The sequence below is a fragment of the Tenrec ecaudatus genome, chromosome 3, assembly GCF_050624435.1.
Source record: "Tenrec ecaudatus isolate mTenEca1 chromosome 3, mTenEca1.hap1, whole genome shotgun sequence".
NCBI lineage: Eukaryota > Metazoa > Chordata > Mammalia > Afrosoricida > Tenrecidae > Tenrec > Tenrec ecaudatus.
Genome location: NC_134532.1, coordinates 117,724,194 through 117,749,084, shown reverse-complemented (window position 1 = coordinate 117,749,084; position 24,891 = coordinate 117,724,194).

Genomic DNA, 24,891 nt, shown 5'->3' with positions numbered 1-24,891 from the left:
GGGCCTTCTTATTTTTCATTAACCTTTACTTTTCTGAAATTGATTGTGGTGATGATTGCACAATCTTCTTAATATGATCAAAATATTAAAATGTATGGTATGTGAAATATATACCACTAACCCTATTGGAAAAACAGAACCCAAGGGGAGAATAAGTCCAGTACTATGTTTCTAATTGAACACTTCTTACCTAGTTTTTATCCAGCTCTTGGTGATGGATAGGCCATGTTCTATTGATTGCTAGGTCTTTAGACTCTCTCATTTTGAGCCACACAACATCCTTCACAGGCCCCACCAGGAGGATTCCATGTGGAAACCCCACTAAGTGACCTGAGTTGAACCTCAACCTCACCTAGAACAGATTTATGAAACTGACGTAATTCCTGAGATTTATGGCTGCAATTCCGTAGTGTGAATTGAAGCAAATGGCCATTATTGAACTTGGGGGTTGTTGAAAGTTTATTCAGATCCTGCGCTTTGAGTGTGTCTAGTGATCCCTGTGTTTTGAGGATGGCCTGGGACTGCCATATATTTACTCTTTGCCCTCCTTGCTTTCTCGTGACATGTATGAATTTTATAGGCATAATTTTGATTTTGTTAATGAATGCTACTGAAAGGTTTTCACTGTCACCCACCTCCATTTTATATGTAAATATAATGTCCAGTCACTAAGAGTTTGATCTGTATAAGTCAACCACTCATGTAGTGCAGTCTGAAGCTGCCCTGTACTTGTTTAATTTACTTTTCTCAACAGTATTTTAAATTAGATATCATTGGCCAAATTAATGACACTATCAATATAATTACTTTATGCTCCAGGGGGATTATATATAATTCTCTCTGTCATAAAACAGCAAATTATGTTTGATAAAGATTGTGAATAATAGATTATTTTTTATTAGTAAGCAGTACATTGAAAATGTTCTGCTGTTGTTAATGTTTTTCAATATGACTAATTATTTTAGCAGTAGACTACCAGCTTCTTTTTCTGATTGCAGCAGTACATTGACAGGGAATAGCCAAAAATTTGATCTGGATTCAGAAGTGGACAAAGAATGAATGATATTGTTGTTGTCAAATATTTCTTACTTGAAAGTAGAGATTAAGAGAAAGATATGTACCTCTGTTTTACTGACTATTCAGAGACATTTGAATCTGTGTTATCACAACAAATTATGGGTAACATTGTGGAGAAAATTAATTCAGGACCTTTAATTGTGCTTTGGTGGAACCAGTAATATAAATCAAAAGGTGTTCGTCTGAACAGACTAAGGGAATATAGCATTGTTTCCTATTAGGGACATATGCATTGTATTATACCTTTCACCAGACTTATTCCATTTGTAAATTTGTACACTGAGAAAATTACTCGAGAAACTGAACTATACGAAGAAGAATTATGCATCTGGAATAAAGGACGGTTCTATCAACCTGCAATATGCAGAAGACATATATATGATCGCTGAAAGTGAGGAAGCATTTACTGACAAGCAAAGATTTGAAGGTTCATTGTGGGATATACATACCATGAAGGAAAAAAGTCCCAAATGTGGTTCAGAAAACATTATGATAAAGGGATAAATTTTTGTATTTGTTAAATATTTCATTTTGCTTGGATCAAAAACCAGTGCTCATGGAATCAGCCACTAAGAAAACAAGTGAGTGATTGCATTGGGGAGATCTGCTAAAGTGACTTAAAGTGCTCAAAAGAGGGACGGCAGAGAAGGGGGGGGGGGGAGGGAGACTCCAGATAGGGCAAGATATGACAAAATAACGATGTATAAATTACCAAGGGCACATGAGGGAGAGGGGAGCGGGGAGGGAGGGGGAAAAAAAAAGAGGACCTGATGCAAAGGGCTTAAGTGGAGAGCAAATGCTTAGAGAATGATTGGGGCAGGGAATGTATGGATGTGCTTTATACAATTGATGTATGTATATGTATGGATTGTGATAAGAGTTGTATGAGTCCCTAATAAAATGTAAAAAAAGAAAAGAGGAGAAAAAAATGATTAGGGCAAAGAATGTACAGATGTGCTTTATACAATTGATGTATGTATATGTATGGACTGTGATAAGAGTTGTATGAGCCCCTAATACATTGTTTAAAAAAAATAACTAATCACGAGGAAAAAAAAAGAAAGATGTCACTCTGAGGACTGAGGTACACATGATCCATGTTATAGTGTTTTCAACCATCTCATATGAATGTGAAACCTGGACAATGATGAGGAAGACCTAAGAAGAATTTATGCCTTTGAATTATGACTTGGGCAAGGTATATTAAATACAATATATACTAACAGAAGAACAAACAGATGTGCCCTGCAAGAAGTACAGCCAGAATTCTCCTTAGAGGTAAGGATGAGGAGACTTCAGCTCACCTGCTCTGGTCATGTTACCAAGATGCACTAGTCCATGGAGAATGACAACATACTTAAAATAAGCCACCTGCCTCTCTTTTTGTCAGACAGTGCTGGCATGCATGTTCTATAATGCTGGATACCCTACTGTCAGCATTTCAACACGAGCAGGATAAGCCATAGTGGACAGATTTCAGTGGGGCTTCCACTGATGAAATAAAAAAGATAAGTCTGACAATCAACTATTAAAAATTAGTCAACGAAAGCCTTATGGAACAACAGAGAATGTTGTTTGGTGTAGTGGTGGAAACCAAGCCCCCTCAGAAGGCACGCTAATACACAATGGCCACCACAGTATACTCACAGATATCAGTGACTGTGAGGGCGAGTCAGGACTCTACAATGCTTCATTATATTGTACATAGGGTTACCACGAGTTTACATTAATTCAATAGCCACTAACAACACTAGTAAAACTAAAATTATAGTTTTGTATCCCAATTCCTCTTTAAACTTTATCATGAAGGTTTTATTTATTTCTAATTAAATGGCCTGGGAACAGTGATTGACATCATCTCACTACACAAAGGAAAAGAAGAATTAGATTCTACGCCAGTGCAAGGTGATTGCCACAAGGCAGAGGTCAGACATGACTCCACTCTCCAATGTCCTTGACCCTATTTGGACACCAGCCCTTCGTGCCCTGGGACTCTACTTCTCTGATCGTTTACATAACTCACTGACAATCCTCACAGTTATGAGATTTATCAGGAAAGCTAGCACTACTGTGCCATTTCTCCCCACAGATTGCTATGAAAAATAAATACAAAGGTAAAATCCAGTATAATTTGTTTAGAAAATATCTTATTGGGGGAGGATGTGGCTGGCAAATAGAGGTGTGCATCTTTTGCATAATATATGATGTCTATATAATATTTCAGACACTTCTATTTGTATCTACATCTTTGTTTTCATTTCCCTTTACTTCTCCTATTAAAAATGGTGCCTCGATGTCTAACAATTCTAAATACGATGAGAATCTTATGAAACCAAGAGTAAATGTTAAGTTTCCATACTTATACGCTTGGCAGGAAAGTGAACATTATCATTGAAAAGGTGACCTCAGCTAACAACACATTATAAAGAATATGTACTGTTAAATATTTCTCACACGAAGGAGCTAAGAGTACACATTTGCTAATGTTGTTCCCTTTGCTACATGATTCAATAAGAGGACCTCACAGTCTGCTTGCTTTGCTCCACCATTTTGATTGGATAATGGTCTTTCTTCAGTACCTTATGATTGCTACTGCTACTTCCTCTCGAAGGGCAAAACACGGCAGGAAGAAAAGGAGGTGATGCTTTCAGCAGCGTATGGAGATGTTTATCCATGCAGCACCAGACTTCCCACTGGAATACCTTCACCACTATGCCCGCAATTTATGTCACAAAGATAATCCAAAGTTTGACGGGAAAAAAAAAAAGGAAGTTTTGCTTTCCTAGTCTTATGCGGGGGTCTCAAGACATTTGTGAAAAATTTTCGTTATCATTTAATGCTGGTTTTCCATGAACTTTTTGAAGCATTTTTATATGGTAGCTGTAGAAAGAGTGCAGAGGATTCGTAATGTGTTTTGGATCAAGTTCTCTGCATTTTCAGCAAATAAATCGGACAGGAAATGAGAAAAACATTATAAGTATATGAAAGTCATTGACTTATGATTCATTATCACAAATGGCATCCATTTTCATTATTTTAAATGCACCTATTTTCTTAGTAGGTCAAATGACCACACAGGGAGCTTTCTGACATTTTTTAAAGAATCGCGTATAAATAAAAGCTCTTATTTTAAAATGCAGAGACAACTTGGGTCATTATGAATCATATATTAGTGCACAATTTCCACAATTTGTTTTTCTCTTATTTATGATTCATCATTGATGCTAAAATCTATATCTATTAAGGAAAACCTGAATTATAACAAGGATAAAATGAAAACCCACACATAAATAGATTTTATTAGATAAATATGGGAACTTTCCAGTACTGAATAATAACTAGAATGATAAGAATTGGAGAAAAAATCAGTAAGTCGATTATTTGTTGGGCAATGTACTTTGGTAAAATTTCTTATTGCATATTATACAGCAGAATAAAAGATTATTGGGGCTTTACAAATTTGCAACCCTAATATAATTAAGGTCAAATAGTAATGTATTCATTATTTTGTCCCTTACCACTCCTGTTTTAAGCAGAATAAATGAAGCTTAGGAGGAAAAAATGACCTAAGCAATGTGACCAGCTTTTTGTGTATCAATTCATCATGGTAACTGTGCTTCAAATTATTTCTATTGCTTGAATTTTTTTCAAAGCAGATTATCAGGGATTTTGTCTGATGCACTTTTGGGTGAATGTGAACCAATAAACCTTGTGGGAAGCAAATGAAATTGTTAATAGTTCATATCCATATGGGACTTCAGGCAATGAGAACGAGTTAGAAAAGAGTTGCTTCTTAATCAAATGTCTATCAAATATTAAGTTTATATCAGAGTAAATATTAATTAATCACATTTTTCCAATAGAAGTATCTTGAGTCTGTCAAGGCATTACAAATACCAGATGTGCAACTTAAATCCTATCTTTCAAGTGTTCAGAATTTCAATTTTTCATTTATGTAGCAGAAAAAATACCAACTTCTATATAACATTATTTATAGGATTTAATGAAAAAGTACTTAGTATAGCACCTAGCACAGTATACATGTTTAATGAATACATTTGCAATTTACAATGAGATTATAAATGCAATCAGGGTAGCACAGGTACTTAACACCATTTTTTAAACCACAACACAAAATAAAAGCTTTGTTAGTATGAAAATAAATTATTGGAAATATCACACTACTTATGAAGATGTGAGATTGATATGTTCAGAGATACCAAAACTTCAACAAATATAAGAAAATCCTTTTTCCTTCTACATCAAGATTCTATCACTAGTAAATTAATAAACTTAATGTAGTGATTCCCAACTCTTACCACTTTAAATTGACAACATAAAAAACCTATATATATAGTTATAAAGTCACATTAGAAAGTCACTGTTGGAAGGAGCCCTGCTGGTTTAATGGCTAAAGTACTTAACTGCTAACCGAATGGCCATAGGTTCAAACCCACCAGCAACTCTACTGGACAAAGTCACTTTGCCAGCTGACTGGAAAAGATCCATATTTGTACTAATTTCAAAGAGAGATTACCCCACAATATGCTCAAACTACAGAAAAATATTGCTAACACATGTATGTAAAGGCTTTGCTGAGAATCATACAGTAATATTAGCAATAGCACATTGACAGAAACCGTCAGAGGTTTGGGGCCTATCGCCAAAAGGACTTGAACAAGGGGTCTTCTGGCTGACATCAGAACTACTGAGAAAACAGGAGTTTTCTATTTATTTGTTTGTTTGCTTGCTTGTCCATTGATTGATTGATTCATTCATTTATTTAGTAATACAACTTCTGATGTTCTATTATATATAATATCTCATGTGATTTAAATATGCATTTTCTTTAAAAAGTAAAAATGCTGAACACCTTGTCATATGCTAATTTGTCATTCATATAGATTCTGGTGAAGTATCTCTTCAAAGCAAGCCTCTGTCGATTAGAATAAAATATCGTATCATTGTAAATGATACGCTTTTGTTTATGCACACATTTGTCTTCAGCAATCGTGTTGGGAAGGTGTGCATCCTGGAATTAGCATTATCTTTTATAAAGTATAACTACATTGATCCAGATGTTGGAGTATTTTTAATGAGATTAAATTATTCTTAGATAATTTTTAAACTTGTAATCAGAACTAGTTTTGTCTATATAAATTTATAAATCAGCATATTTCTGAATATAATAACTGGTTAAGGAAGTTAAGATACCCAGATATTCACTTATTAATCCATTTACATTAAATACTCAACTCTGTCCTCAAGCAAACTAAATATTTTCTAGAAAAAAAGTTAAATAAGTGAAATTTAACTGCTATACTAACAGTAATTTATTATGAGCATGTTATTATTTTACTAATGTAAGTATTATATAGCCCCCGGATGGTTAGTCTAATAGAAGCCAAATACTTCACCTAATCATCTGACATCAAAAGAAACTATCTTACACCAAGACTATGAATTTAAAATAAAAATAATTTAACTAGCTTTCAATATAAAATGAAAGATTTTAATTCAGAGAAAAAGTAGATCACATCATTGAACTTAAGAAGATAAGCAAAATAGGGTCTTGCTCTCTATTGCTAAAATTTAAAAAGCTGGAGATGAGTAGTCTCATGGTTCTGAATTTGTAACACATTATTCTCTAGGTGATCTGAACCCGGAATTAAGAATCAACTTGACATTTTAAAATTTTATTAAATTTACTATCCATCAGGACATCCTTTAGAACAGGACATTTTCATTGCATCTATGACAAACTCTTTTGGCTTGATATTTAGGACTCAATTACTTTGGAAGGACATTTGCCCATAGAAGTTGACTAATTCATTCATAGTTGATACCCCCAAACAGCATAGCTTTAAATACAAATGAATACAATTTCCACACCACATTGATGTTTAATTAAATATCATGATCATTAATCTAGTATGTCTGACACAATAGCTCCCTCTGGAAATCTGGTGACACAGTGGGTTAAGTATTGAGATGCCAAAATGAGGATTGGCAGTTCAAACACACCAACCACTCTGAGAAATAAAGATGAATCTACCCATAAAGATTTAACTTCCAGGAAACACTAACTGTCCTATAACTACTCTGTCCTATAGGGCTGTAAGGATTCAGAATCAATTAGATGACAGTAGGTTTAATGAGTAACACATTATATTAATTAAATAAAATATTTGTACTATGCTAACTCTATTTTAGTAACCAGCCTCATAAAAACAATTTATACTTATAAAAGTAAGCATTAGTGTAAAAATAATTAGCCACTTGGTTTCGTGTGCTTATTTGGTAATTATTTTAGCTATGTTGTGATATTCATGGCAAGAAGTTGTACTGACAAAGCAAGGGCTAGATTGAAAAGGACACAGAATAGTTAATGATTATATAGGTAGGAACATTTTTCTTCATTTCAGATCATTTATACAAGTTAATGGAAGTCTTAGATTGGAAAGCAAACCAGAGAGGATTATATCAAGCACATGATACAGAGTTGTAGAGGTGGAAAGTTCAAAGGCCATCGGGTTAGATATTCTTATGGAGGTCTCTTCGGCCTTACATAGCTGCGGAAGCTCATGAAGCTAAGATAACTAGTTTCTAGCTGCATGGTCCCTCTGATGATTACTCCCAGAGCTGGCAGGCAAGACTGCAGGTTGCTGGTTAAAATTCAAAAGTGATTTTAAATCAGTGCAGTTTCTAAATCCAGCAACAGCAAACAAGCTTTTCCACAATGCTTATTTACATGAAAAGCGAGCCACATCCATGAAGAAACTTCCTTTTAATTGATTGGCTGGACATAGCATATTTCATGATAGAGATGATTGAACTATTTCAGATCTGATCATCAGGGGTGACTATGTTTTAAGCTAAACCCCACCACTTTTCTGTCAGTTTGTAGTAGTGTGGTCACTTGTGTGTTGCTGTGATCCTAGAAGCTATATCACTGGTATTTTCAAATACTGTCAGGATCACGCATAGTGAATAGGTGCCGGCAGAGCTTCCAGATTAAGAACAGACTCCAAAGAAGGAATGGGCTGTCCACTTTTGAGGACTTAGCCACTGAAAACCATATCAATAGCATGGATACCTTGTCAGATATTGGAATATTCATGTAAATTAGCAACAGAAAAATTCCAAATAGTGCCAGAAGATGAACTCCGAAGGTAAAAAGGCACTCAAAATATGACCAATGGGCAAAGCTTTCTTCTCAGAGCAGTGTACCATAATGGCATGGCTGAAATAAAGCTTACAGGAGTAAAGCCAGCAGGATTTTCCTTTGCTGATGCAGCATGAATAAAAATGAGGTGTAGGTGTGCAACCTCTAACATCTACTAATGACTGGAACTTTTATTGTATGAAGTAAGAATTGAGGAAAAGTAGAATATTTTGGCATTTATGAGTGGAAATGCATGAGTATGATCCATTTTCTGAAAATCACAGGTTTTACTATATCAGGAATGACACAATCAAGAGGAAAGGTGTTGCATTCATAATCAAAAATGATATTCAAGATCTACCTAGAATTACAATGCTGTGTGTGACAGGATTATAATTATCCATCTTTAAAGAAATCCAAGCAATACAATGACAATTCAAATTTGTGCATTGACCACAAAAGCTAATGATGAAGAAATTGAAGAATTCTACCAAACATTTCAGTGATCAAGCATGAAACAAAGAGGAAGGAACGATGGTTGGAAAATATCGCCTTGGTGATAGAAATGAAGCCAAAGAGCACATGATAGATTTTGCAAAGCCAATGACTTATTTTGAGAAAATACCTTTTTTCAACAACACAAAAGGTGAAAATACACCTGGAATTTTCCACTTCTCCAGATGGAACCCATGGAAGTGAAATTGACTACATCTGTTGGAACAGAAGATAGAGACGTTCAACACCAGCAGCTAAAATTAGGCCATGGGCTGAGTATGTAACTGACCTGTAATGACTTATATGTAAGTTCAAATTGAAGTTTAAAAAAAAATTAAGTCCAAAAGCACCAAAATATGACTGTGAATATATCCTACGCAAATTCTGAGCACATCCCTCAAACAGATTTGATGTATTGAACAATAAAGACAGAAGAGTTGATAAACTGTGGAATGACATTAAGAACATTATACATGAAGAAGACAAAACATTATTAAAATACAGGAAATATAGAAAAGGTCAGTGTGGATAACTGAAGAGATTCTGAAACATGCTCTTGATCTTAGAGTATCTAAGGAAAATTGGAGGGAAGGGGGATAATCAAGTAAAAAGCTGCACTGATACATTTTAAGGACATCTAGAAAAGACAGAGTAAAATATTATAATGAAATAAGCAAAGACCTAGACTTAGAAAACCGAAAGGATGAACATGCTCAGCATATCTTAAACTAAAGGGAAAAGAGAAAAATTCAAGCTTGAAATTGCTATACTGAAAGATCCATGCAAAAATTATTGAATGATGCAGGAAGTATCCATCAGAAGGAGATGGAAAGAATACATATGAGGTGGTACTGCCTCCCAAAACAGATATTCTTTTTCAAAGCTAGGTATTTAAATATTTTTTACAAAACAACCTTATCATCTTCCAAGTGCTCTCCATTACACTTAATATATTTTTCAAATCTGCAATTACATTTTTTAACATTTTATTAGGGGCTCATACAACTCTTATCACAATCCATAAATGTACATACATCAATTGTATAAAGCACATCTATACATTCTTTGCCCTAATCATTTTCTTTTCTTTTTTTTTTTTTACATTTTATTAGGGACTCATACAACTCTTATCAAAATCCATACATATACATACATCAATTGTATAAAGCACATCCATACATTCCCTGCCCCCATCATTCTCAAAGCATTTGCTTTCCACTTAAGCCCCTTGCATCAGGTCCTCTTTTTTTTTCCCCTCCCTCCCCGTTCCCCACTCCCTCATGTGCCCTTGGTAATTTATACATCGTTATTTTGTCATATCTTGCCCTATCCGGAGTCTACCCTCCCCCCCTTCTCTGCTGTCCCTCTCCCAGGGAAGAGGTCACATGTGGATCCTTGTAATCAGTTCCCCCTTTCCAACCCACTCACCCTCCACTCTCCCAGCATCGCCCCTCACACCCTTGGTCCTGAAGGTATCATCCACCCTGGATTCCCTGTGCCTCCAGCCCTCATATGTACCAGTGTACAACCTCTGCCCTATCCAGCCCTGCAAGGTAGAATTCGGATGATGGTAGTTGGGGGGAGGAAGCATCCAGGATCTGGGGGAAAGCTGTGTTCTTCATCGGTACTACCTCGCACCCTAATTGACTCATCTCCTCTCCTGAACCCCTCTGTGAGGGGATCTCCATTGGCCGACACTTGGGCCTTAGGTCTCCACTCTGCACTTCCCCCTTCATTCAATATGGTATATATATACATATATATATATACATATACACATATATACATATACATATACACATATATACATACACATATATATACACATATACACACATATATCTTTTTTTTTTTGCATGATGCCTTATACCTGGTCCCTTTGGCACCTCGTGATCGCACTGGCCGGTGTGCTTCTTCCATGTGGGCTTTTTTGCTTCTGAGCTAGATGGCCGCTTGTTCACCTTCAAGCCTTTAAGACCCCAGTCACTATCTCTTTTGATAGCCGGGCACCATCAGCTTTCTTCACCACATTTACTTGTTCACCCACTTTGGCTCCAGCCGTTGTGTTGAGAGAGTGAGCATCATAGAGTTCCAATTTAATAAAAGAAAGTATTCATGCATTGAGGGAGTGTTTGAGTAGAGGCCCAAGGTCCTTTCGCCACCTTAATGCTTAACCTATAAATATAGACACATCGATCTATTTCCCCATCCTCCTATATATATTTGCATGTACATGTCTTTGTCTAGACCTTCATAAATGCCCTTTGACTCCTAGCACTTTCCTCCATCTCCCTTGACTTTCCTCCTGCCCTACTACCATGCTTCATCGCCACCTGGGCTAGAGTATACCTCTTCTCTAAGCAACCTTACCCTTGATCATTTCCCACCAGGCCTGCCATTCCCCCCTCTCTACCATTTGGGGTCCCATGTTGTTCACTTGTCCCTGGGTTTGTTAACACCACTTCCTTACCCCCCCTATCCCCCCCACCCAAAGTCCCCCCGAACTGTGGGTCCCATTGTTTTTCCTCCAGATAGTTCATCCAGCCTGCCCTATTCAGACAGACCTGTGGAGACACTAACATGCACGAAAACAAGACAGAGGAAAACAAAGCAACAGTCTACAACCAGACAACAAAACAACAAAAACAAACCACTGACAAAGGACAAAACAGAACACTTCACAAGAGAAAAGCTTGTAGTTAGTTCAGGGATCGTTTGCTGGCCCTTAGGAGCATTTTCCAGTCCAGTCTGTTGGGGCACCACGCCCTGGCCCCAAAGTCCACTTTCAGCATTCCCTGGGGACCTTGCCACTCCATTCCCTTGCTGTTCCGCTGCACTCCCCCAGTGCTTCGCCTCAATGTGGTGGGATCAGGTCTGGTGCAGTTCCCACACTATGTCTCTGGTGCTGTCCCCTGTATCACCCTTAGTCACTGAGTGGCATCATTTCTCATAGTGGGGGCAGCCATATTGTTCTCTCTGTGGACTGGCTGCTCTGCTCAGGAACATCCTTATGGCCTGGTGGGCCAGGCTGTGTTCCACTCTCTCCTCCTGCACCTTCATCTGCTCCCGTGGTGCAATTACATTTTTATAAACATTTTTCAAACTTATCCGAGTGGATGCCTGACTTTTTCCTTCACCTCTTCTATGCCATCAAATCACTGTCCTTTTAAGTCCTTTTTCATCCGGGGACAAGAACAGAAGTCACAGGCAGCAAGGTCAGGTGAGTAAGGTGTGTGAGGCAAGAAAGGCATGCTATTTTTTGCACAAAAATGGAGCATTGAGATGGCTGTGTGAACAGGTGCGTTATAGTGGTGGCAAAACTAGTCCCCCATCTGTCAAAAATCAGGCCATTTTTGTGACCCACTGTTACACAATAGTTTTAGAACTTCTAAATAGAAAGTTTGATTTACAGTCTGATCTGGTGGAAGGAACCCTAAGTACACTACAAGTCAACATTTTCACCTGTTCAGGAAGGTGGCAGATGTCCAGATTGAGGTTTGTTATCAATCGACATTTCACCTTTTTTAAAATGAGGAAAATATTCTTACACTTGAGTTTTTCCCCACAGCACTGTCCTTGTAATCTGTGTTCAACATCCCAACAATTTCTGTGGCAGTTTTCCTGAGCAGGAAACAAAATTTCACCCTTGAATGCTATTCTCTTAAATCCACCATCACGCACACTCAAAAAACGAGCAAAACTGCCTTTATGAAAACAAGTCACGGTGAACAGAGAGAACTTTCCCAGGTGACGCCACTGGGTGCGTTAACTCAGTGAATTGCGCAATGTGTGCCTAGAGGGGAAAAGTGCATGGAGCTTTTTTAGTTTATTGGGGGTACTCCCTCATATATTCACTGTATCAAAATTAAGTATGCCAATATTCGACTGTTTCATGAGGTAACATACAGGCAAGAACCAGTGGTAGAATACCAATTAAAATGTGTAACACCCGCTCTCCTTGGAGCTCCACATGGGTGGAGGAACTTCCACTTGCTCTCTGTGGTGCTTTACAAGAATGTGGGGACTTCTGCCTACTTTCTGCGATGCTCTACCCTGCCTAGGGCAACTTCTTCTGCCCTCCATCTTGATCCACACCAGGGCGGGAGGTCCAGGCACTTTGGCAGCAGTCAGACCCAACCCAGGGATATATAGGGCAGCCAACTAAAAAGGAGGGGGAGAGAGAGAGAGAGAGAGAGAGAGAGAGAGAGAGAGAGAGAGAGAGAGAGAGAGAGAGAGAGAGAGAGAAGACAAGACAAGGGTGTTGGGGGAAGAGGGCTTGAATCCACTCACTGTGAGGGTGTTGTTTATGTCTACACAGGAAAGGGAAAGAGAGACCAGACCACATCCCAGAGAGCCAGACCTTGAGGGCAACATACCAGCATGGAGCAATGAACTAACAGAGTATGATGGGACTGGATCCAAGTGAGCTCTGTTGACCCCCTACTCAGAAGAGTATAATACAGAGGACAACACTGGAGAGATAGCCCTTGGAGTGTGGCGGGTCTGTTCAGACCACCCAGAAGCAAACTAAGAGGAAAGAGAGAGAGAGGGTGGACCTCATTATGGACCCAAGTCCCAAGGACAACATCCCTGTTCAGAGCAGCCAAGGCACAGAGAGGACCCACCATGAGACACGAAATCTCCTCACTGACCCACAATGCTACAGGGAACAGCACTGGAGACACTGTGCAGAAAGTGTGCCTGGTCTGCCCACACACAACGGGGCAAAAACACGAAGAGAGTGTAACAGGGCATCAAGGGGAATAAAGTCACAAAGTCCCCGAGGAACCCTGAAAATAGACGTCTGATTCTTCGGATATGGTTTGGCATCTCATAAGACTGACTGGTAAAAATTCATAAGGGATAGTTGACAGACCTAGAACTATTTATAGGCTTTTTTCTTTGTTTTATTCTTTCTCCTCCTCCTCCCCCTCCTCCTCCTCCTGCTCTTCTTCTTCTTCTTCTTCTTCTTCTTCTTCTCTTTATCTCTATGTCTAACTATATGATATAGGCAAGATAAACAATCCCGAGGAAAAAACAACGGGACTGGCAGTTCCAGGGAGACATGGGAAAGGAGGAGGAGTGGGGAGTCAACATACTCAGGAACAAAGGAACAGCAAGAGATCTAACATTGATGGCAAGGAGGCCATAGAATGTCTGGTGGGGGTTGATCAAGTGCAATGTATCCTAGTGGAATTACTGAGAGCTTAATGGAAGGTGACTATGATAGTGGGACAGGAAGGTGAAAGGAAATAGTGGAAAGAACTAGGAAGCAAAAGCTATTTAAAGAGGTATAGCTGTAGGCATGTATATATGTAAATATATTAATTTATAATGATAGGGACATACGCCAGTACATATGTTTGCATGTTAAGTACTAAGATAGCAGATGGACTGGTGGCCTCTACTCAAAGCCTCCCTAAACACAAGAACACTTTGTTATAATAATCTGGTACTCTTTTTGATACTCACCTTCCAGACACAACTGCTAAAGACAAAATGGATGTATCAGCAAATGTGATGAAGAAAGCTGATGGTGCCGACTATCAAAACATGTATCACCTGGGGTCTTAAAGGGTTGAAGTTAAACAAGCAGCCATCTAGCAGGGAATCAATAAAGCCCACATAGAAGAAGTAATCTAGCTTGTATGATCATGAGGTGTCAATTGGATCGTGTCATGTATCAAAGCAAAACAATTATATTGATGTGAATTGGGGGGTCCGGCGCTAGTGGAGACCAAAGCCCATCTGTAGACAATTGGACATTCCCTCACAGAAGGGCAAGGAAGGGATGATTCAGTCAGGGTGCAGTATAGCACAACTTCCCTCTAGTTTCTGAATGCTTCCCCGCCCCCACCCTGAACTTTAATGACCCTGTTTTAACTTACAAATCCACCTGAACTGGACCATATACATTGGTACAGATAAGAGCTCTTGACACATGGAATCCAGGACAGGTAAAACCCTCAGGAACAGTAGTGGGAGTAGCAATACTGTGAAGGTAGGAGGAGGGGTAAAAGAGGGAACTGATCACAAGGTTGGATATATAACCACCACCACCACTACCACCCCAGCAGACAAATGAATAACAGAAATGTGGGTGAAGGGAGACAGTTGGAGATGTAAGATAAGAAAATAACAACTATAATAAATAATTGATCAAGGATTCACAAAGGTGGGAGAGTGGGGGAGGAAGAGGAAAAAAGAGGAGCTGATACCAAGGGCTCAAGTAGAAAGAATTTTTTTTTGGAAATGATGGTGCAACATATTTACAAGTGTGCTTAATGCAGTTGAATTATTGATTGTTATAAAATCTGTAGGACCTCTCTAATAAAGCAATTAATATAAAAATGTGTTAACAAGCTGATGAATTACTGGATGTGTACACTCATCTATGCCAAAAAATTATGAAAGTAGCTACTTGGCCAATTGATGGAAAGAGAACTGGATTTGTACCTATTCCAAATAACGGTGCGCGAAGAGCAAGCTCAAATTACAGAATGATATCATTATTATCACATTCAAGTAAATTTTTGCTAAAGATCATCCAACAACTCTTGCATCAGTACATTGACAAGGAGCTGCCAGAGATTCAGATCAGCATCAGAAGCGGGCTTGGACTCAGGGATGTCACTGCTGATGTCAGATGGATCTTGGCTGAAAGCAGAGAATAGGACAAAAGTTTTTACTTGTGTTTTATTGACTGTGAAAAGGCATTTGACTGTGTAGACCATAATAAACTATGGAGACCCTTGAGAAAAACACTAAATTGTGCTTATACAAGAGGTGTAAATGGATCAAGAGGCAGTTGTGCAAACAGAACAAAGAAATGGTGCAGATGAAAAATTAGAAAGTGCATCCTGTGGCTGTACCCTCTTACTATACGTGTTCAATCTGAGTACCGAGCTAATCACTAAGAAAGCTGGATGATATGAAGAAGAATGGATCATCAGGATTGTGGGAAGGCTTATTAAAACCTTGTAGTATGCAAATAACATAAGCTTGCTTGCTGAAAGTGAGGTGGACTGGAAGCACTTGCTGATGAATATCAAGGATTGTGACATTTGGTATGGATTACAACTCAATGTAAACAAAACCAACATTCTCACAATGGGGCCAGTAGGTAACATTAGGAAAAATGGAGGAAAGATTGAAATTGTCAGGATTTTTCTTGTTTCACTCCACAATCAATTCCTTTGGAAGAAGCAGTCAAATGACTCATTGCACTGGGTAAATTTTCTGAGCAAGGCCTCTTTAAAGTACTAAGTGTGGGGGAGGTCAGATGTTTACAGACATTCCTGAAGGCAATCACTGCCAGACTGCTGTCTAGCCCCACCACAGGGGGGTTCTGCTCCCTGCTGCTGGAGACAATGGATTAATGATCTCTATCAGTTGAGCCAGGGAACAGGCCAAACCGGCTCTGTGACATACAAAGTTAGGCTGCCATCCTGGATCTAGGATCAGACCATCTTGCCACATGTATATCCCCAATCCCTCCCCTTCCTATTACGTGGATACCCCTAGATCATCCCCTCCCATTACTGTTTTACTTATAGCACAACCCCTCCCTGTGATGTATGTCTTCACCTGTAATTAGGGGGCTTGCTTGGCCCCAGAGAAAATAAAAGCCTGGGTTAGCATTAAAGTCTCTCTCCCTCCACATGGACTACCAAGCGGGGCTGAGGTGAGCATGCTACCATGAAATGTGCCTGACTCCATTTATTTCAATATTTTTCTTCTATCTCTCATGCTCTCTATGACTTTACTATAATCTTTACTTATTATTGCTGTACAATTGTGCCTACTGGACCCGTAATGATGTGTTAGGGACTGGCTTCCCCTGGCATATGGCGCCCATTACATGGGGCCTTGTAGGAACAGAACTCTTTTGAGTTATATCCTGTGTAACAATTGTACGGCCTCATAGGACAGAGAGGGTGAATCGGGAAAGGTTTTTTAAGTTTATAGTTTTATGTGTGTTTTTTAGTTTGAGTGAGATATGGATCAGGCAAAGAGCAAGGATACAGAGTATGGTATCACTCTTTGCCACCTCTTGAAGAAACAAAATGTAGTAGTAACAAATAAGAGAATGAAAGAGTTTCTTCAAGTGGTAAAGAAATGTGATCCTTTAATCCTTCTTTCCCGGAGTCAGGAGATCTGGGATAAGGTAGCCATTAATTTAAGAGAAGCTCACAGGAAAGGACAGAGCATACCCATGCAGGCCCGGGAGCTGTGCGTGCAGATTAAAGCAGTGTTGGAACAGCTGCAGGGAGAGAGACTGAAGAATCAAGACCAGCAGAGTAGTGAGAAACCTCTAAACTACGCAGACTTAAATCAGGTGTGAAGCAGGCAGAATGAGTGTCAGGCAGATGAGAAGATTTTAGGTGTAGCTGAGAAAATGAAGTTTGAATCAGGAGATAGCAGAGTAGAAGCATTTGCCCTGTCAGAATGTACATAGCACAGGGAATCACAATACTATCAAGCAAGCCAGTGCTGGAGGAGAAGAGATTAGATCCAAAGAAATGCAAATAGGAAAGTGAGGCTCTGAAAGTGAGAAGCAAAGAGTCAGGGAGCAGAAAGACACCTTTGCTGTCCTGGATGTAAGGGAGTATAACTCAAGAAGCAGACTTAGAATTCAGAATGGCTTATCCTGTTAGAATTAGACAGGGAGCCCGACGGGCAGCACCTTGAAGGGAATCAAGAAAGGCGATATACTGCCTTTCCCTTTAAATTTCTCAAGCAAGCAGTATCTAGTTTAGGTCCAGATTCACCATTTGTAATTGGTATGGTCAAGAATATGGCAGATGTGGAATATTGAATCCCGACAGACTGGAAGCTTTGACAAAAGTGTGCTTTTCCCCTTCCGAATCTTTGCAATATCAGATGCTGTGGAATGAGGCAGCCCTTACACAGCATGCAAAAATGCAGAAGAGGGCATAGATATAGGGGATCATCAGCTGCTAGGAGATGAGAATTATATCACAATTGAGGCACAATTAAATTTTGATAAGCAGACTTTTGCACAGGTACGGGAAGTCTATCTTAAGGCTTGGGAAAAATTAATACCACCAGGAAGTAGGAGACCAAGTTATACAACAGTAAAGCAAAGGAATGATGAGCCTAATATAGATTTTATATCCACGTTGCAGGATGCTGTCCACAAGAATGTGGCAGACAAAGGGGCAGCGGATAATCTTATTCGTACATTAGCATTTGAGAAGTCAAATACATCTTGTCAGGCTGCTATACGCCCTTTCAAGGGACAGAGCTCCCTGTTAGATTCTATCAGGTTTTGCAGGGATGTAGAGACAGATGAGCATAGAGCCAACCTCATGACTGCTGCTTTGGCCGTTGCACCAAACCTAAAGGGAGATGCTTTACATGTGGAGCAGAGAGTCATTACCAGAGAGAATGCAGGCAGATATTGCAAAAGAACAGGATGATTCACAGCAGAAAAGACCCAGGGAAAGAGTCAAAGAAAACTGGATTTTGCCTCTGCTGCGTGAGAGGTAGTCACTCGAAGAGCGTGGTCATTCAACGTTTAGCAATAGAGAATGTTTACCTGGAAGTAAAGCCCAGCCAAAAAACATATAACGGGGCTTACTCCAAGCCCCTTTGAACAGAGCGCAGGTAATGGAGGAAGGAGCTTGATACAGACCCTTCCCAGCAGAGCATGAGAGGGGCAAGGCATCTGCCTGCCAGAGCAAAGATCTTAAAGAGAAACTACAGTCATCCCCCAATCTCACAGCAAAAGACCAAACCTAGCCAAAAAGGTAAAAGCCCAGCCCCTGTTCTGGTTGCTATAACCCTGATTAACAAAAAGAAAGTTCACAAACTCTCACAGCAGTTTGCTGATTCTAAAAAGCAGGAGCCTCCTATTGAAAGAGTAATGCAGCTTTTATCAGGAAGTTTTAACCTAAGTACTCAAGAAATTCAAATTGATACTGGAGTTAATCAGAGTTGTGAAGAAAAACCAAAAGCTGTCACTGAATCAGAAATTATTAAGAGTGGTAATTGGGGTCTGCTACCTAAAAGAACTATAGGATGTTTATTAGGAAAGTCTAATCTAAATTCTCAAGGTGTTCTGATTGTTGCTGGAATTATTGAACAGGTATATGAAAAAGTTAAGGCAGTGAAAAATCTGATATAACATGGCTTATAAAAAAGGAGGATTACTTAAACCAATGTTTGCTTCCTTGCGTTCCTAGAGTGAAAATGTTTATCTATCAGGAAAGAGTCCTTGAGAAATCTGACCACCCTTTAAATCAAGGGGCCTTCTGGAATGCTGTTGTGGGGAAACAACAGCGCCCCCACATGGAATCAGAAATTGAAGGGAAAAGGTTTTTAAACTTTGGATGTGGGGACATTTCCTTAGGGCATTCAGGAGGGCCTAAGACCCTCCCATTAACTTCCTCTAAATCCAGCCTAGAAGGAATGAGAGAAGTTAACCTTGACAGAATATTGCAAGGTAAAATCATAATGTGAGAAGCCTGAAAGGCAAAACGGCTTAATTGAGTCTGAAATCTTATTGGTAATCTTAGAGAAAAAAATGTCTGTTTGGTAAGTTACTTCAAGAACAGCTGAACAAATTTATTAAGAATTTTTTCAGTCTTTCAAAGTATGGTAAGAAGTTCTCACAATTTAGCTCTCTCAATTCTCTTAGAGCTGGAAGTGGAAATTTACATAACAATGAAGGTTATCTAACTAGTAGTTTTCCTGGGTCAAACCTTAGCAAGTTAACTGAGATTGCTAGCAGTGCTTTGAAATCTAAGTTATTAAAACAGAAGGGGGAGAAGAGGAATCTTATGTATGATGAATTTCATTTGGTCAATTTAACCAAAAAAATTTCCTCCTTACTAAAAGCTTATAACAAAATTAGGGCAGATAAACACGTTTTCACTTCTACAGAGAAAATTGATCCTAAGAAATCCGAAGATGATGGAAACCACGTTTGGGATCCAGGTCCATTCACCTGGAGAAAGGGCTGTGCATTTGTGTTTTTGCAGAATACAGCTGCTGGCCTCTCTTTAGAAGAATGCACCCACGTTCAGAGAAAGATGGACATAAGGGACATGAAGCAACCACAAAAGCTTAATTATATATATATATCTTCAGGTTAAAGACACCTTGAAGAGAGGAGCTATTTGTTTATATTTTCACAGGCAAAGGAAATAGGTGGATGTCTCTTCAGCCAGCAAGGCCCAGAAGAAAGCAGGGAAGCTGCTGTGTTACCTGACCCCCCTGTCCTGTTACTGAAGTCATTCAAAACATCAAGTAGACCTCCCAGATTCCCGAGAGTGGTGATTGCTGACTGCTGACCTATTCATTCCATTGCTGACACTGTCTAAGGCACCCTCTGGGACGCTATCAAAGCTGAACATTTTATACAAAAAGGACTGGACTCTTACTACAAATGGTTGTTCTACTGAAAGATCAAGATTTTGGATTTGTCAATTAATGCTATAATGTGATTGGAACGTGACTGATTTCTGCGTACCTCCTTACCTATATAATGTAACATTGCATGGTTGGGATTTGATTAAGAAACATTTGCAAGGGTTTAAGGGAAAGAATTCATTAGAGGTCGACAAGAAGTTAATAAGGATATTTTCTATACATCCAAAGACAGATTTGAGGCATTTCCTGTCTCTGATATAATTAAGCAATTGGTGAATGACATGGAAGGATTGGACCCTCATGCTTGGGTTCAAAGTATTTCTCATAGCCTGGATTCCAGCCTAACAACGCGCCTCATAATCACAATTTATTGGCCTGGCTATCACGTGTTGCTTCCATAGAAAGCTAAGGCATATGAAGGAGAATTATACAGCCTCTATAGCACTTCTGAAGTTCATGCATAAGGCAAATACCACGAGGAGCAGAAAATGGGAAGAGAGTGCTTAAGGACGAATCCTTCATTTTTTCACAAAGGAGCCTGGAAGACTTATTCCCTTTCATAGCATCAGACATGGCTGTCAGGTTTTCTTTAGCTTCTGTGATTGTCTTATTTGATTGATTAAGCTGTTTGTTGATATAGTTCCCCCAGTCACTTGTTAGGCCCTGGGTTGTAGGTGAAAGTTCCCCCAGCAATTAAATGGGGAGATTCCCCCAGATGCTTGCTGTGTAGTGGGTGGGTGGGAATTCCCTAACTGTATTTAAAGTCATAAATTGCGGGCTGAAGCTCCCCCAACTGGGCAGTCAGAGTTTACCTAGGTGGAGGCAGTGGCCTGGTTTGCAAAAGGAAAGAGAGGAAGAAGAGAAGAAAAAGAGATAAAGGAGAAAACAAGGACAAGAGGAAAAATGAAAAACCAACTAACACACAGACACAAAAAAGCAAAGACAAAGCAAAAACAGAGTAAAAAAAAAACCCAAAACAAAAACAGAGTCAAAAAGTTAACACCAAAAAAGAACAACTGAATCTGCTGAGACTGTGGCCAGAAAGAGAAAATAGAGGAAGAGCAAAAAGAAGAAAAAGTGAAATAAGAAGAAAGAAAGAACATAAATAAATAGACAAAGAGCTAGCAGAGTTCAGTGCTGTCCCGTGTGTAGCACTGCCACAGGGGGCAGCCTGGAGCTCTAGTGGTAGAGGGGGACCTCCACTCTTATGAGTTGTAGGTAAGTCCTGATCACATTCTCATGATATTGTTCCTCAATTTACCCTCCTATGTGGTGCTGATCTGAGGTTGTCTCTTACAGGAACATAGCTGATTGCTGTGTGGCCAGCAGCTTTAACTGTAGAAGCACACGTTCCTATTTGGCTCTATTTCTTCTGCCACAGTATCTAATCTCTCACATACCTTCCTCCAATAGCAGATGGGCATAGGGAGACTTTACTCCCAGAGCCTGGATTGAAATGTTTGCTATAAGCCTGAATTTTGGGCTATATTAATTGGGTCATAAGGTTTCACCTTGGCACCTTATAATGTATAGAAAATACCCATGTTGCCCATGTGGCTTTTGAATTTTATATATAAAACAAAATGGGGACTTGTCGGGAGAGGTCAGATGTTTACAGACATTCCTGAAGGCAATCACTGTCAGACTGCTGTCTAGCCCCACCACAGGGGTGGGCATGCTCCCTGCTGCGGAGGACAATGGATTAATTGTCTCTATCAGTTGAGCCAGGGAACAAGCCAAACCAGCTCTGTGATAGCCAAAGTTAGGCTGCCATCCTGGATCTAGGATCTGCCCACCTTGCCACATGTATACCCCCAGTCCCTCCCCTTCCTATTACGAGGATACCCCTAGATCATCCCCTCCCATTATTGTATTACCTATAGCACAACCCCTTCCTGTGACTTATGTCTTCACCTGTAATTAGGGGGCTTGCTTGGCCCCAGAGAATATAAAAACCTGGGTTAGCATCAAAGTCTCTCTCCCTCCACGTGGATCACCAAGCGGGGCTGAGGTGAGCATGCTACCATGAAATGTGTCTGACTCCATTTATTTCAATATTTCTCTTCTATCTCTCATGTTCTCTATGACTTTACTATAATCTTTACTTATTATCGCTGTACAATTGTGCCTACTGGACCCGTAATGATGTGTTAGGGGCTGGCTTCTCCTGGCAGTTAAAAACAAGGCATTTGCTTTAAGAATAAGGTGCCCCTGACTCAAGTCATGGTATTTTCAGTCACTTCATAATCATGTGAAAATAGTAGGGAAAACATGACCGAGAAGCTCAATATCAGCAGCTAAAACCAGATGAGGTTTCCACTGTGGAGTAGAGCATCAATTCCTCATATGTAAGTGTGGGATAAAACTGAATAATATTAAAATATATTCACCGGAGCCAAAATACAACCTTGATTCTAGCTCACTGAATTTCAAGAATATCTCAAGAACAGATCTGACGCATTGGACACTAACAACAAAAGATCTGATGAGCTGTGGAAGGACACCAAGACCATTATTTATGAAGAAAGCAAAAGGTCATTGAAAAGTCAGGAAAGAAAATAATATCAAAGTGGATGTCAGAAGAGACTCTGAAACTCGCTCTTGATATTAGAGTGGTAAAGCAACTGGGGAAAATGATGAAGTAAGGAGCTGAATAGAAAATTTGAAGGGGCAGCTGCAGAAGACAGAGTCAACTATTATGTGGAAATATGCAAGGACCTAGAATTAGAAAAATCAAAAGGAGAGAACACGGTCAGCATGTCTGAAATGGAAACAACCCAAGAAAACAAATTCAAGCCCCAAATTTCAATTCTGAGAGATTCTAAAAGTCAAATTATTGATGATGTAGGAAACATCAAAAGAAGATGGAAAGAATACACAGAGCCACTGGACCCAAAAAACTAGTCAACATTCCACCACTTCGGGATGTAGCATATGAACAAGAACCAGTGGTGTTGAAGGAAGAAGTTCAAACTGCACTGATTGTATCAGCCAAAAAGAAGGTTACAGGAACTGAGGGAATGCCCACTGAAATGTCTCAGAGATCTGAAGAAGCACAGGAAGCACTCGTTCTTCTATGGCAGGGAATTTGGAAGGTAGCTGGCCAATTGACTGGAAGAGATCTCCACTTGTGCCCATTCCTAAGAAAGGTGACCCAACAGAATGGCCAAACTATAGAATGATATTGATATCACACCCAAATAAAATTTTTGCTTAAGATCATCCAACAGCAGTTTCAGGTGACAGGGAACTGACAGAAGTGCAGATCAGATTCTGAAAAGGACTTGGAACGTATGATGTCATTGCTAATATCAGCTAGATCTTGGCTCAAAAGCTGAGAATGACAGAAAGATGTTTACTTGTGTTTCATTGTCTCTACAAAAACATTCAACTGTGTGGAATATAATTAACTATAAATATGCTTTAGAAGAAAGAGCATTCCAGAACTCTTCGTTGTACTCATGCAGAACTTGTATTTGGATCAAGAGGTAGCTATGGGAACAGAACAAGGGAATACTGCATGGTTTTGTTTCAGGGTTGTATCTTCTTGCCATACTTGTTCAATCTATATGCTGAGAAAATCATCAGAGAAACTGGATTATAGGAAGAAAAGTACTGCATCAGGATTTGGAGGGAGGATTATTAACAACATAAAATATGCAGATTACACAGTCTTGCTTGCTGAAAATGAGGAGGAATTGAAGTACATGCTGATGAAGATCCAGGATGGTAGCCTTCAGTATGGGGATATAAAGAAGACCAAACTCCTCACAACTTGGCCAATAGGTAACATCATGATAAATGGAGAATAGCTTGATGTTGTCAAGGACTTTGTTTTTTTGGATCCACAATCAATGCTCATGGAAGCAACAGCTAAGAAATAAAAAAAAACTCCCCCAGATCCTGGATGCTTCCTCCCCCCAACTACCATGATTCAAATTCTACCTTGCAGGACTGGATAGGGCAGAGGTTGTACACTGGTGCATATGGGGGCTGGAGGCACAGGGAATCCAGGGTGGATGATACCTTCAGGACCAAGGGTGTGAGGGGCGATGCTGGGAGAGTGGAGGGTGAGTGGGTTGGAAAGGGGGAACTGATTACAAGGTTCCACATGTGACCTTCTCCCTGGGAGATGGACGGCAGAGAAGAGGGGGAAGGGAGACTCCGGATAGGGCAAGATATGACAAAATAACAATGTATAAATTACCAAGGGCACATGAGGGAGTGGGGAGCGGGGAGGGAGGGAAGAAAAAGAGGACCTGATGCAAAGGACTTAAGTGGAGAGCAATGCTTTGAGAATGATTGGGGCAGGGAATGTATGGATGTGCTTTATACAATTGATGTATGTATATGTATGGATTGTGATAAGAGTTGTATGAGCCCCTAATAAAATGTAAAAAAAAAAGAAATAAAAAACTTATTCCATTAGGTACATCTGCTGCACATGTTACTTTGAAGACCAAAGTGCACTTGACCCAAACCATGGTGTTCTTCATTGCATCATATACATTTAAATATTGGACATTGAAAAGGAAGAGCATAGGAAAATATGCATTTGAATTGTGCTACTGGAGAAGAATATTGAAAGTACTATGGACTTCTAAAAGGACAAACTGATTTCTGTTGGATGAAGTAAAGCCAGAGTGCTCCTTTGAAGCAAGGATGGCAATACTGTGTCTGACATACTTTGGGCATTTTGTCGAGAGACCAGTTCCTGGAGAAGGACATCATGTTTAGTAAAGAAGAGGGATGTTGAA